A 12,964-nucleotide genomic window follows, 5' to 3' on the forward strand; every position below is an offset into this window, starting at 1 on the left:
TAGTTACGTTCTGTATTTTATACTCATTCATAATGCCTCACACCTGTGTACTCATTTGTGATGCTGTCAGATCACATGACTAGTTTGTAACGTGTGGGCGCCATTTTAGCGTGGCTATCTGGGCGATGTGTCAATAATTGAAACATATCCAACAATTAAAAATACCGCTCTTTCTGAGCGGATGGAATCCAGAAAATTCAAAATAGTATCTGAAAAAGACATTGTTGCGATCTATATATTTTACTGGTTCATAATGCCTCACACCTGTGTGCTTGTATATAATGCTGTCAGGTCACATGGTTTATACGGAACGTGTGGGCGCCATCTTAACATACTCATTCATAATGCCTCATACCTGTGTCCTCGTTTGTGATGCTGTCAGAACACATGACTAGTTTGTAACATGTGGGCGCCATCTTAGCGTGGCTATCTGGGCGATATGTCAACAATTGAAACATATGCAACAATTAACAATACCGCTCTTTCTGAGCGGATGGAATCCAGAAAGTTCAGAATAGTATCTGAAAAAGACATTGTTGCGATCTATATATTTTACTAGTTCATAATGCCTCACACCTGTGTGCTTGTATATGATGCTGTCAGGTCACATGGTTTATACGGAACGTGTGGGCGCCATCTTAACATGACTATATAGGTCATATATCGGCGAATATAACGTATCCATCAAATGATATTAACCTCGCAACACATCCGATGTCAGAGTAATGCCGGCTCGTAATATGAGTTATATATGGATGTCATGATGCCAACCAGTGGTAGAAGGTGGAAATTATCCAAAACAACAGTAAGACCCTAATAACCACACATCTTACAACCAGTGTGGACAAGGACATTAAAGGTGGCAATGATGTTAATAAAAGTGCAGCAACCACACACAGGTTTAATTTGTGTAGCGTAGCACCACATATTTATATTATTTGTTCAAACAAGAACCTATGATAAGGCCATATAATATCATGCCATATTAAAGGATGCTTATGACAAACGGTCATTTATATCTAAAGATTGTTATTTTTGTTAATTAATTGGCAATCTTATGTGTTAGAGGTTATACAGAGTAAGATTGCGAGGGTCAGTGCTTAAACTTTGTTCACCAATGTATATAGAACTCAGACGCAGACAACAACACATATGAGACTCAACATAGGACATATAGATTACTCGAGAACACAGGCCACCTTTAATATTTCAAGTGCCTAGGTCTTCTCCACAATGCCACACTTAAAGATAATCATGCCGATTTCTGCTAAGGACATAATATAGATCATAGGGTACATTGTTCATAGCCAGGCATCTACATAAAACGTTATAAAAAGTGATGAAACTCATTACTGTAGTTAAGACCTGACACAACTGCTCTCAGACGACAAATCCATAACGCTTCAGTTTGTCTTAATAACGTTTCCCTGTCGCCACCTCTGATGTTATTCTTGATTTGATCAATGGCATGAAATGTGATCTGTGGTTTGTCCGGATGTTTATCGTGTATGTGCTGGGCTACAGGGGACTGTGCAGTTTTATTTCTTATATCCCTAACATGCTCTTGTATTCGGGTCTTTAAACATCTGATGCTACTACCAACATAAATAAGGTCACATGTACATTTTAACACATAGACTGTATATGTGGTGTTGCAATTTATAAAGGAGAATATCTTGTATTTTTTCGAGCTATTATATTGAAAACTGCTGCATTTATTCGGTCCAAATTTGCAAATACAACACCTACCACATGTGTGGAAACCCATGGGTTTGTCAGGCATCCAGGACTTAGAACTTGTCTCTGGTTCTTTGACAAGGCTAGGACAGAGCATATTTCTCAAAGTCTTGCCTTTGCGGTAAATAACCCGTGGTTTGGTAGGAACAATTTTCTCAGGAAGTGAATTAGATTGGAGTAGATGCCAATTCTTTCGCAGTATGTTAAAAATATGTCCACTGTACATATTGTATTCAGTGATAAAAAGGACCTGTTCTTGGTACCTTTTATCGGATTTGGGAATCCTATCTTCCAGAGTGTCTTTTCTGTTAAGTCTCTTTGCTTTTGAGGCAGCCCTATCAAGGCAAGTGTAACTGTATCCTCTCTTCCTAAAATCTTCCTGGATATTATTCAATGTTTTTTCAAAGTTGGCATCTTGACTGCAGTTGCGGCGTGCTCGCACCATCTCGCCAAAAGGTATGGCGTCAATGGTCGAGTTAGGATGACAGCTATCAGCGTGTAAAACACTGTTGCATGCAGTTGCCTTCTTGAATATATCACTCTGAATCTTATCATCCACTATATATAGTCTCAGGTCCAGGTACATAATCTCCATTTTGGAGCAATTGATTGTTAATTTTACATTAAAAGTGTTGTTATTGAGGTACAGAAAATAGTTGTTTAAATCTGCTTCATTTCCCTTCCATATCAGTAAGATGTCATCAATATATCAGACATAAAAAAGAATATTGTCAATCCAGTCATGAGCCCCTGGGCCCCAGGCATGCTCCATCTCATAGAGTCCCATGAAAAGATTAGCATAGGACGGAGCAAACCTGGAGCCCATGGCAGTCCCCTGTTGCTGTAGAAACCACTTGTCTCCATGTAAGAACGCATTTTGTGTCAATATAAGTTCGGCCATTTCAAGTAACATATGAGTATGTTCAAGATGACTAGCATTTCTTTTGTACAGGAAATGGGTCAATGCTCTGAGACCTTGTTTTCACATGCTATGTAAAGTCAAGTTTTTCTAATTACAAATCCATGTGTACTTATAAAATTGTCTAAAATGTATATATGTGTTATTTCAATAATGTATATATTGTAAATATTGTTTTTTGTAATTGCTTCTAGCCCTGAGGAAGTCCCATGGGGACGAAACGCGTTGGCAAGGCAAAGCAATTGTGTGGTGATTTTATCAAACAACGGATTATGAACTCTACATTAAAAGAATTTTTTACATTTACTATTTAGATTTCTGTGACTTTTTGCTTTGGGAAGCTATTCATTTATGTACAAAGTGTGCTTTTCATTATTAGAAGATGTACAATTGCAATATGACAATCATACACTAAATACCTAGCTTGGGTGCAGGGTTAAGTCTTAGTTCTGGATAGTGGTGGTTTTATATCACCTTCTTAGGGTGTATGTGGGTCACATCCTAAACCTGTTGCACCAAGATTTGTTTTGGATTCGATAGGCCAATTACTTGGTTAAGTTTGGTGCTGTATTTCTATAAGCTTTGACCCTTTCCGTTTGTATAGACTAATAGGAATGTATGCGGAAAAAAAAAGAAACCTAGGGAGCACCACCATTTTCATTAATGCGATACGGCCCACCAAGGAAAGTGGGAGTTTAATCTACTTTTTGATTGCTTCTGTTAATTTTTGCATAGCGCTTTCAAAATTTTCCGACAATACAATCTCAGGGTCAGTATGTATCTTTATGCCCAGATACCTTACTGGGTCCGTGGTCCGCTCTATGAGGTAGTTAATGTGAATGGGGATGGTGATTATTGGCAAAAGTCTTGACTTATGGCAATTAATGTATGGACCTGAGTGCTGCCCGATTCTCTCCACCTCCTGCAGAATCAGTGCGATGTTTAGCTCCGGATTGCGTATGTAAAGTAATGCATCATCTGCATAGGATGCAATAGTCAAGTTGTATTGCAGTGATCGTATGCCTCTATATGCATGATATTTGCGCATTGCACATGCCAGAGGCTCTGCAACCAAGGCATACAGGAGAGGGGAGAGGGGACAGCCCTGTCTCGTACCTCTGGCAATAGCTACTGCACATGCCAATGGCTGTGTATACAGGACCTTCACTAGTTTTAAAAAGATATCCTTGGGGAGAATGTGTAATGTAAATACGGTGCTCATGTAAAGCACTCCAATACCTTCGGGTCGAGTTCGCGCTATATAAATATGCAACAAAAAAAATATCCCCCATACCCACTCTTCTCAAGACAGCATATAGGAACCTCTAGTCTACCGTGTCAAACGCTTTCTCAATATCTATAAATAATGCTGCTGCCTTGACAGTTGGGTTAATTCTAGCAATAGTACCAAAAAGAGTACGCAAATTGCTCGTTAGCGAGTGCCCCAGGACAAACCCTGTCAGTCAATCAATCAATCAGGCATTTGTAAAGCACACTACTTGCCCGTGAGGGTCTCAAGGCACTAAAAGGTGGGGGAATACTGCTACTGTTCGAAGAGCCAGGTCTTGAGGAGTCTTCTGAAGGTCAGTAGGTCTTGGGTCTGCCATAGGCGGATGGGGAGGGTGTTCCATGTCTTGGCGGCGAGGTGGGAGAATGATCTGCCGCCGCTGGTCACTCTTCGGATGCGGGGGACAGTGGCGAGGGTGTGGTCGGCGTAGCGGAGCTGGTGGGTGGGGTTGTAGAAGCTGAGTTGGCTGCTGAGGTATGCTGGTCCAGTGTTATGGAGTGCTTTGTGTGAGTGGGTGAGGAGCTTGAAGGTTATCCTCTTGTTGACGGGGAGCCAGTTCAGTTCTCAGGTGGGGTGTGATGTGGCTGTGGTGAGGTATGTCAAGTATCAAGCGTGCGGAGGCGTTCTGGATGCGTTGGAGCCGTTTCCGGAGTTTGGCTGGGGCTCCTGCGTAGAGGGCCTGTCCGTAGTCCAGTCTGCTGCTGATGAGGGCCTGGGTGAGCGTCCTTCTCGTTTCGGTGGGGATCCACTTGTAGATCCTGCGGAGCATGCGGAGGGTGTTGAAGCAGGAGAAAGAGATGACGTTGACCTGTTTCGTCATGGAGAGCGTGGAGTTGAGGATGACCCCTAGGTTGCGTGCGTGGTCGGTGGGCGTTGGAGCTGTTCCTAGTGCAGTCGGCCACCAGGATTCGTCCCAGGCCAAGGGGGTGGATCCGAGGATGAGGACCTCCGTCTTGTCTGACTTCAGCTTCAGTCAGCTGTTTCTCATCCAGTCGGCGATGGCCTTCATTCCCTCGTGGAGGTTGGTTTTGGTGGTGTGGGGTTCTTTGGTGAGGGAGAGGATCAGCTGGGTGTCATCGGCGTAAGAGATGATGTTGAGGTTGTGCAGTCGGGCAATGTGGGCGAGCGGTGCCATGTAGATGTTGAACAGCGTTGGGCTGAGGGATGAGCCCTGGGGTACGCCGCAGATGATCTCGGTGGCTTCGGAGCAGAAGGGGGGAGGCGTACGCTCTGTGTTCTGCCGGAGAGGAAGGAGGTGGTCCAGTCCACGGCCTTCTCTTGGATCCCGGCGTCGTGGAGGTGTGTTCGTAGTGTGCGGTGGCAGACCGTGTGAAAGGCGGCTGACAGGTCCAGAAGGATGAGGGCCGCGGTTTCTCCGTTGTCTAGCAGGGTCCTGATGTCGTCAGTGGCGGCAATGAGGGCAGTTTCGGTGCTGTGGTTGCTGCGGAACCATGACTGGGACGGGTCCAGGATGCTGTTCTCCTCGAGGAATCTGGTCAGTTGTTTGTTGACGGCCTTCTCGATGACCGCCGTGAACGGAAGCAGGGAGATGAGTCGGAAGTTCTTGAGGTCCTTGGGGTCCGCCTTGGTTTTTTTGAGTAAGGCGTTGATCTCTGCGTGCTACCAGTTCTCCGGGAAGGTTGCTGCCTCGAAGGAGATGTTGATGGCTTTCCGGAGATGGGGTGCGATGGTGGTGCTGGCTTTGTTGAAGATGTGGTGTGGGCATGGGTCTGACGGGGATCCGGAATGGACGGAGTTCATGATCTTGATGGTGTCATCGTCGTTGATGTTGGTCCAGGAGGTCAGGCGGTTGGTGCGGGTGGTGGTCATGGGGGTGGAGGTCTCGGTGGTTGCCGGGGCTGTCGTGGTGTTGAAGCTGTCATAGATGTCTGCGATCTTGCGGTGGAAGAAGGTGGCCAGCGAGTCGCACAGGTCTTGCGAAGGTGGGATGTCGTTGGTGTTGGAGCTGGGGTTGGAGAGTTCCTTCACGATGTTGAAGAGCTCTTTGCTGTTGTGTGCATTGTTGTCTAGGCGGTCTTTGAAGGAGGCTCTTTTGGCGGATTTGATGAGGTGGTGGTGTCTGCGGGTGGCGTTCTTGTGGGCTGCGTAGTTTTCCAGTGTTCGTTCATGGATCCAGTTCTTCTGTAGCTTTCAGCAGGTTTGCTTGGAGGCCTGGAGGTCTTCGGAGGACCAGCTCGCTTTCTTTCTGGTGTGGCTGTTGGGGGGTTTCTTGAGCGGGGCAAGGGTGTTGGCGCAGTCGTCGATCCAGTGTCTGAGGTTGCGGGCTGCGGCGTCGGGGTCGGTCGGGTCTGCGGGTGGGCTTCGGGCGAGGCTGGTGGTTAGCTGGTCTTCGGTGACTTTCCTCCATCAGCGGCGAGGCATCTGCTAGGTGCGGTGTTGTGTGGTGGGTTTCCGGAAGGTGAAGTGGATGCAATGGTGGTCGGTCCAGTGGAGTTCGGTGGTGTGGTTGAAGAAGACGTGGGAGCTTGCTGAGAAGATGGGGTCAAGCGTGTGGCCGGCAGAGTGGGTGGGTGTTGTGACGAGTTGTCTGAGTCCGAGTTTGGCGAGGTTGTCGATCAGGGTGGAAGAGTTGGGGTCGTTGTTGTTCTCGAGGTGGAAGTTCAAGTCCCCAAGGAGGATGTAGTCCGTGGAGGCGAGGGCGTGTGTGCTGACGAAGTCGGCGATGAAGTCGCTGAACTGTGGTCAAGGTCCGGGGGGTCTGTAGACGAGGGTTCATCTGAGGGTGGTGTTGGGATCGGTGTGGATCTGGAAGTGCAGGTGTTCGGTGGTGCTGAGGGTCTCATCGGTGTTGGTCGAGATTTTGAGAGTGTTCCTGTGGACGATGGCAATTCCTCCTCCTACTCCGTTGGTGCGATCCTTGCGGGTGATGTTGTAGCCTTCCGGGATGGCTATGGCAATGTCGGGTGGCGAGGAGGGGGTCAGCCAGGTTTCCGTCAGGAAGGCGATGTCTGGGGTGTTGGTGTTGAGTAGGTCCCAGAGTTCAACGGCGTGTTTGCGGGCGGAGCGGGTGTTGAGAAGGATGCATCTGAGGTGGTTGGGTTCTTTGGTAGGAGGGTTGGCGGGCCGGATGCTGGTGAAGCTGCAGTTCCGGCAGGAGAAGGGTCCTTGGGTGTGCTTCGGGGCGGCCAGGCCGCAGGTGCGTGATCGTCCGGCGTTGAGTGTGTGGAGGGCGCTGGCATCGTAACGGAGACCGGCGTTGTGGCGGTAGCTGGGGCCAGGGGTTCTGGCGCTGGGCGTGGTCCAGGCGCGGACAGGCGCAGACGGGCTTGCCTTAGGCGCGGCTGCTGCGCGGCCTCTATATGAGGCTGCCTGCTCTTGCCCCACCAGCCCACACCGGGGAGCCCAGTTCCAGCTCCACACACCGTTTGCCGCTGGATGTTGTAGTCCCCTCTGACCAACCGATAAATGCAGCGCTTTAACAATGCCTCTCAGCTTGCACACAGTATATGGCAATTACTTTGTTCGCCCTCTCCCCCAGGAACAAGACACCATGGAGCCACTTGATGACAGTCTAGGCAGCGTAAGGGGAGTCAGGACCCCCGCTGTGTGAGAGCTGTGTGAGAGCGCTTCCACACGTAGAGCCAATTTCAATGTTCAGGGTCGCATAGCAGAGGAGGCACAGTAACACGCATGCGGGGGGAGCATGGGGCAGTCTCCACACACCGGCCAGAACAGAGGTAGGGGCAGCTGCACCGGAAGCTCGGTGGCTACAGTATCTCACAACAGCTTCACCGCACACCCCGGGGATCCAGCGCAGTCCTTCCACAGGCGCCGTCCAGATGGCAGCAGCCGCTGCGCCCGAGCCTGCTGCAGTGATTTTGGCCAGGGGCAGCCGTCCACCTCTCACCCTGCATTCTTCAGGGCCGCGACGCAGGAACCGGGCCTCCATGCCGTGACCCATGCCCACGTCCCGCAGACTGCTCTGCAGGTAGGCCGCAGAATTGTCACACAACACAACTCAGGATAGGAGCCAATTTAAATCACCAAACCCACAGGGATCATAGCTCACACCTTTCTCCCCATATAACGCTGCGTGGCGATTCTCCATACGCCTGGATGCCGCTGCTTACTGAAGGATAGTGTTAGCGCCGGCAGCCGGAGCGAGCTGAAACTGCGGCCATCTCAGTGTCAGGCAAGCTCTGCCCCCGCACATTTCCTGAATGTTATAGCAAAATAGAAAAATAATTGCAATAAAATTAGTTTAAAACATTTCCCTGCAGTGACTAGCACCTCAAAGCTATTTTCACTGTAGCAGAGTTGCTGTTCCAAAGAAAAGCTACGGGATGCAATATTTAGTGTAATAAATGTTATCTTCACCTAAGACACAACTACAAATGTAATTTTTATACTCTTTGAAATATGTATTACAAGCCAAATTTACTCGCAAAGTTGGATTTTTGATAAATATTTTCAAAATCGGACTTTTAGAAAGTCAAATTTGCCCAGCATGATGTCCCTGGAATGAGGTGTGAAATTGCTCCCAGGACAAGGACAAAAGTGTGGGGAGATGCTGTTGTGCCCTTGACACTTTAACCTTTGGGTTGCGCCCAAAAACTTGATAAACTTTTAAGGGGTCTATCCCGTTGCAAACAAATGTGGCTAACACCCAGTCCTGCACACTTCATTGGTCCCCCAGCCAGACCTGCCCCAATCACAGTGGACTTCATGTGGACATCAGAGTGTTAAATCCTGCCAGAGTGTAAAAACCTTCATCACAGGTCTCCTGGGTTTATTAAAAATATCACACTTGGGGCGCACTTTATAGGGCAAAAACCAGATGCCAAAACATTTCTTGCATATTCACTGTCTGGTTGCGGATGAATTCAGTTTTTGTTTTACCAGACTTCTGTCTCTAAGTTTTGTTTGAGAAGCAGAGACTGCCTAAAACTGAATTTTAGTGTTAGATGTGGGAGGACACTAAGATTACCATGGTACTCTGCCCCAACACACACACAGCCAGCCCTCAGAGCCCATGTTTACTGTGGCTGATGACTTCAGCCATCTTGAAAATGATCAAAGTGGGAAGGGTAAGCCTCCCAAGAGTCAATCCCACCATCTAGCTTGTTCCAGGCATAAATGTGGTATCTCCAAGCACCCACTTCAGAACATTGCTTGGCCTGAGGAAGATCAGAAGAGGTCGAAACCTGCTGTCTGTAACCTGAGAATAGCCCTGTAGGCCTGAGCCTGTATCCAGGTCAAAGAAGTGGACCTCAAGGTTAATAAGGATGAGTTCCTGTTCAAACTGCAGGAATACAACAAGCCTCTAGAGGCCTTTCCTGCCCCTGTCCAGCTGATCAGGAGCAACTGGATCTGAACTAGGCTCTGTCTGCGTCACTGTGGGAGCTTTATAAGTGTACTCCCGTGGTGGATTGGAACTTAAAGAATGAAAGTCATAAGGTAAAATCTTTGTACAGTTTGAACCTGGTTAGTGTCTACGACCCACACTTCATTGCGTCAGTGTCACATTTCACCTCAGCCCTGTTCTACCTGTTTTAGCTTTTCTACCTGACTATCATTGGCACTTTATGAGTCTTGATACTTTGTCTACTTAAATCTTAGAAAAGTCATATCTACAGTTCCCCTTATTGAAATGTTGTCATTTTTGCCATTTTGTTATTTACATTTTGCTCTATTTTTCTACTTCATTTTTGAATTTGTATTGTTTTATATTTCAACTTTATTTCTTTTGTCTTCCACATTGCCTCAAAGTGAAGCCTGTCTGCTAGCAGGGGGTTGAGCTCAGCTTATTTAGTTACTTAATTGGTTCACCCTGACAAGGATTGTGATTATTACTTGAGGCAGGTACTTACCCCCTCAACTAAAAACCCAATTTCTTGCAGCAAAGGAGAAATAAACTCATAGTTACATTAAGGTCTTAAGGACAGCCTGGCACAGCACCTCTCCTAACTGCTGTGCTACTCACTGGTCAGTGTATTTAGGATTGTAAGCCTCGGTCATCCAAAATCAGAGGGAGCACTGAAAAATGTTTTTGTGGGAGATCTCAAAGCTCAGCAGGAATTTGCAACATCACTGCCATTTAGAATTTTAAGAAGCATCCGTCATACCATAAACTGATAAAAGCCTAATTGCTCAAAGAAAATTGTTCTGAGTATTTAGCAGTTGTTCAGGTTGAACTGGACGTATAGCTCTTTGGTAACATCATTACTGACATCATGCCCAAGTACTGTGAAGTTAGGAATAGCACGAAATGGCACAATGCAGGGGCAGGGATTGCTGTGTCATCAGATCTGCATAGGTGGTTTAGGGCCTCATTTAAGCAGTTGCGGCTGCTCCCCCAAATTGGTAGTCGGGCAGGGAGGGGGGAAAAGGGGATGAAGGAGGGAATGAAAATAAAAAAATGTATTTACCGGCCTGCTGGTTTATAATGGATTAGCATAATGGTCTGCCGCTGCCTCTGTTCCAGTCCTCTGCGTGGCTTCTGTTGGAGCAGGAAGCAGGATACGCTCCCCTAAGCCAATTACAATTCTGAAATGCAGCATTGTGATTGGTGAGCACCCAGACTCCCCAGAGCCAATCACAACGCTGATTGGTCTGAACACCATGGTTCGGCGCTTTTATGGGGAATGGAAGCCTGGGCATGTTCTCCACCCAGGTTATAAAGCAGCCAGGGTGGAGAACATGCAAAGTGTGCATGAATGTTTGGCCGGCCCCAGAGGGCCGGCCAAACATTCATGCGCACTTATGAGGGTGTCAACACTCATCCCTCCTGCGCAGCCTAGCCCCGCCCCACAAAACTGCCCCACCACAGAACAATAAAATGATAATAACAGCTTGTTAAAATCATTTTATTTTTCCTTTTTTGCCGTGCTGAAAAAACAGGAGTGGGGCAACGCTCCCCCACCTTAGGGGAGGAGCTGCCCCTGCATTTAAGATTCAGACAGGTCAGGCATGAAAATTGTGTGAAAGGGGAACAGTGAATCTCTCTTAGTTAGTCGGACCTGCTATACTTCTGTGTTGTGGGTGGTACTTCTAGGGAAAGAAAGGTTATTTTGTATACATCTCACATGAACCAGTAGTTGCTTGGCTACACTTTTTATTGTTTCAGCTTTCTGCTGCCATTTTACTTTGTCACCGAGCGTTGCTTTTCCTAAAATTTGTTTTCTTCCTTTCCACTTCACTGATCCCTTTCTTTCCATTTCCTTTTAATAACCATTTTAGTCAATGACACCTGTAATAGACCAAATGCCTTACAGCTTGGCCTGGGCAGAGCAAGATGTTTTGTGCCACAGAATTCCGCTGAGTGCCAAAAAAAACTCAGCGAGATTCCGCTGAACTCCGCAAGCAGGCGGAAGCGCTCGGCTGCCAGTTTACACTGTTTTTTTAGATGCTGCTAGGGCGAGGGGAGCTTCTACACTGAAAAATCAGCATGAACAGCACCACGCAGTTCACATGGGCACGGCCATTTAGTTTTCCATGCTTTCTGTTCTCTGCATGGTTCTGGGCCTGATTTTTAAACCATCTTCAATCCTCCCCCTATCCCACTCATCCCCCCATGTACCTTTTTTTGATCAGTGTGTGGCTGTGTACTTGGGTATTTTACATTTTTGTGTTTATTTTATATGACTTTCAGCACTTTTTTGTTTTCCCTCTACTTCCTTTAGTTCCTCCTTTCTGCTTCTGTAAATTATGTTCCTTATTTTCCTTCCTACACCGCACCAGGCTGGAGGACCTCCCTGGTGCAGGTGGTGGTGCCAGTGCGGCATCTACAAGCCTCACACCTTACGGTGGCCGGCACCGCCAAGGGTTGCAGCTCCACCCCATTTTTGTTAGGCAGAGGTGGCCACACTCCCCTATATTCTGGCAGCAGGCGGCAGTTGTAGGAGGGGTTATACCCTGCGGCATCATCAGCTGCTGCAGAAAAGAGTGCGGTGGTGTGTGCGGTGGGACAGTGGGGTGCAGCAGCTGACACACCACTGGGCAGACATAATTGACTATAAACAGGAACTGCTCGACCTGCTGGGTGTTGAGGATGCAGTGCTCACTGTGTAATTATTTATTGTTTCTTTTTTAAAATGCAATTTTTTTTATTCATTTGGGGCCATATGTAGGTAAATTACATTTACCGATTCTTAAATACCGAATTTTACCGATTCGGTATTTATGAATCGGTAAATGTAATGTAGGTAAATAATTACCGATTCGGTATATGTCGGTATTTTAGAATCGGTATTTACCGATTCGGTAATGGCAACTGGCTTCCCATTCATTCCTATGGGCCCGGAGGCCCATAGGAATGAATGGGAAGCCAGTTGCCATTACCAATTCGGTAAATACCGAATCGGTAATGGGGGAGGCATCATCATGGGTGGCAGGGTGTCACATTGACACCCTGTTGCACCCCTGATTCGTCCATGTGTGCACATGTGGCGCACATACATGCCCTAAGGGCATGTATGTCTGCCACGTTGCACACTTCAAATGGAAAAAAAATGCTTTTCTACAGGTATTCGTCATTTACCATCAACTTTTAGTTGGTGGTAAATAACGAATCCCCACACCAACGACCCACTCCCCCTACATATCATTTCTGGATTCAGTATTTACCGAATCGGTAAAATTACCGAATCGGTAATTTTACCGATTCGGTAAATTACCGAATCCTGAAATATGCCCCCTACATACCAAAAGCCTAAATACCGGTAGGTAACGGGATATTTACCGAAAATCGGCCGTTACCGACCGGTATTTGGCTTCCTACATATGGCCCATAGTATGCTGCTCACACTCAGAGGTAAGTTACGTTTTTGACCTACTGAATAGCATGTGATCAAGCTTGAGCTAGTCAGGTGTTTGGCGCTACCTAATCTTACTCAGCGCTCGCTTGGGCTAATTATTTTATGAAGTCATGCAGACTCCTCTGTCCTGTCACTAAAATAGTGGTAGTAAGTAATATCAGTGAATTAGAGCTCTCTGTGCCTTTCCATATTTAGCTCATACAGTCCCCATCTCCCAGTGATGAATATGCATCTATTTATTGA

The sequence above is a fragment of the Triturus cristatus genome, chromosome 4_1, assembly GCF_964204655.1.
Source record: "Triturus cristatus chromosome 4_1, aTriCri1.1, whole genome shotgun sequence".
Classification (NCBI taxonomy): domain Eukaryota; kingdom Metazoa; phylum Chordata; class Amphibia; order Caudata; family Salamandridae; genus Triturus; species Triturus cristatus.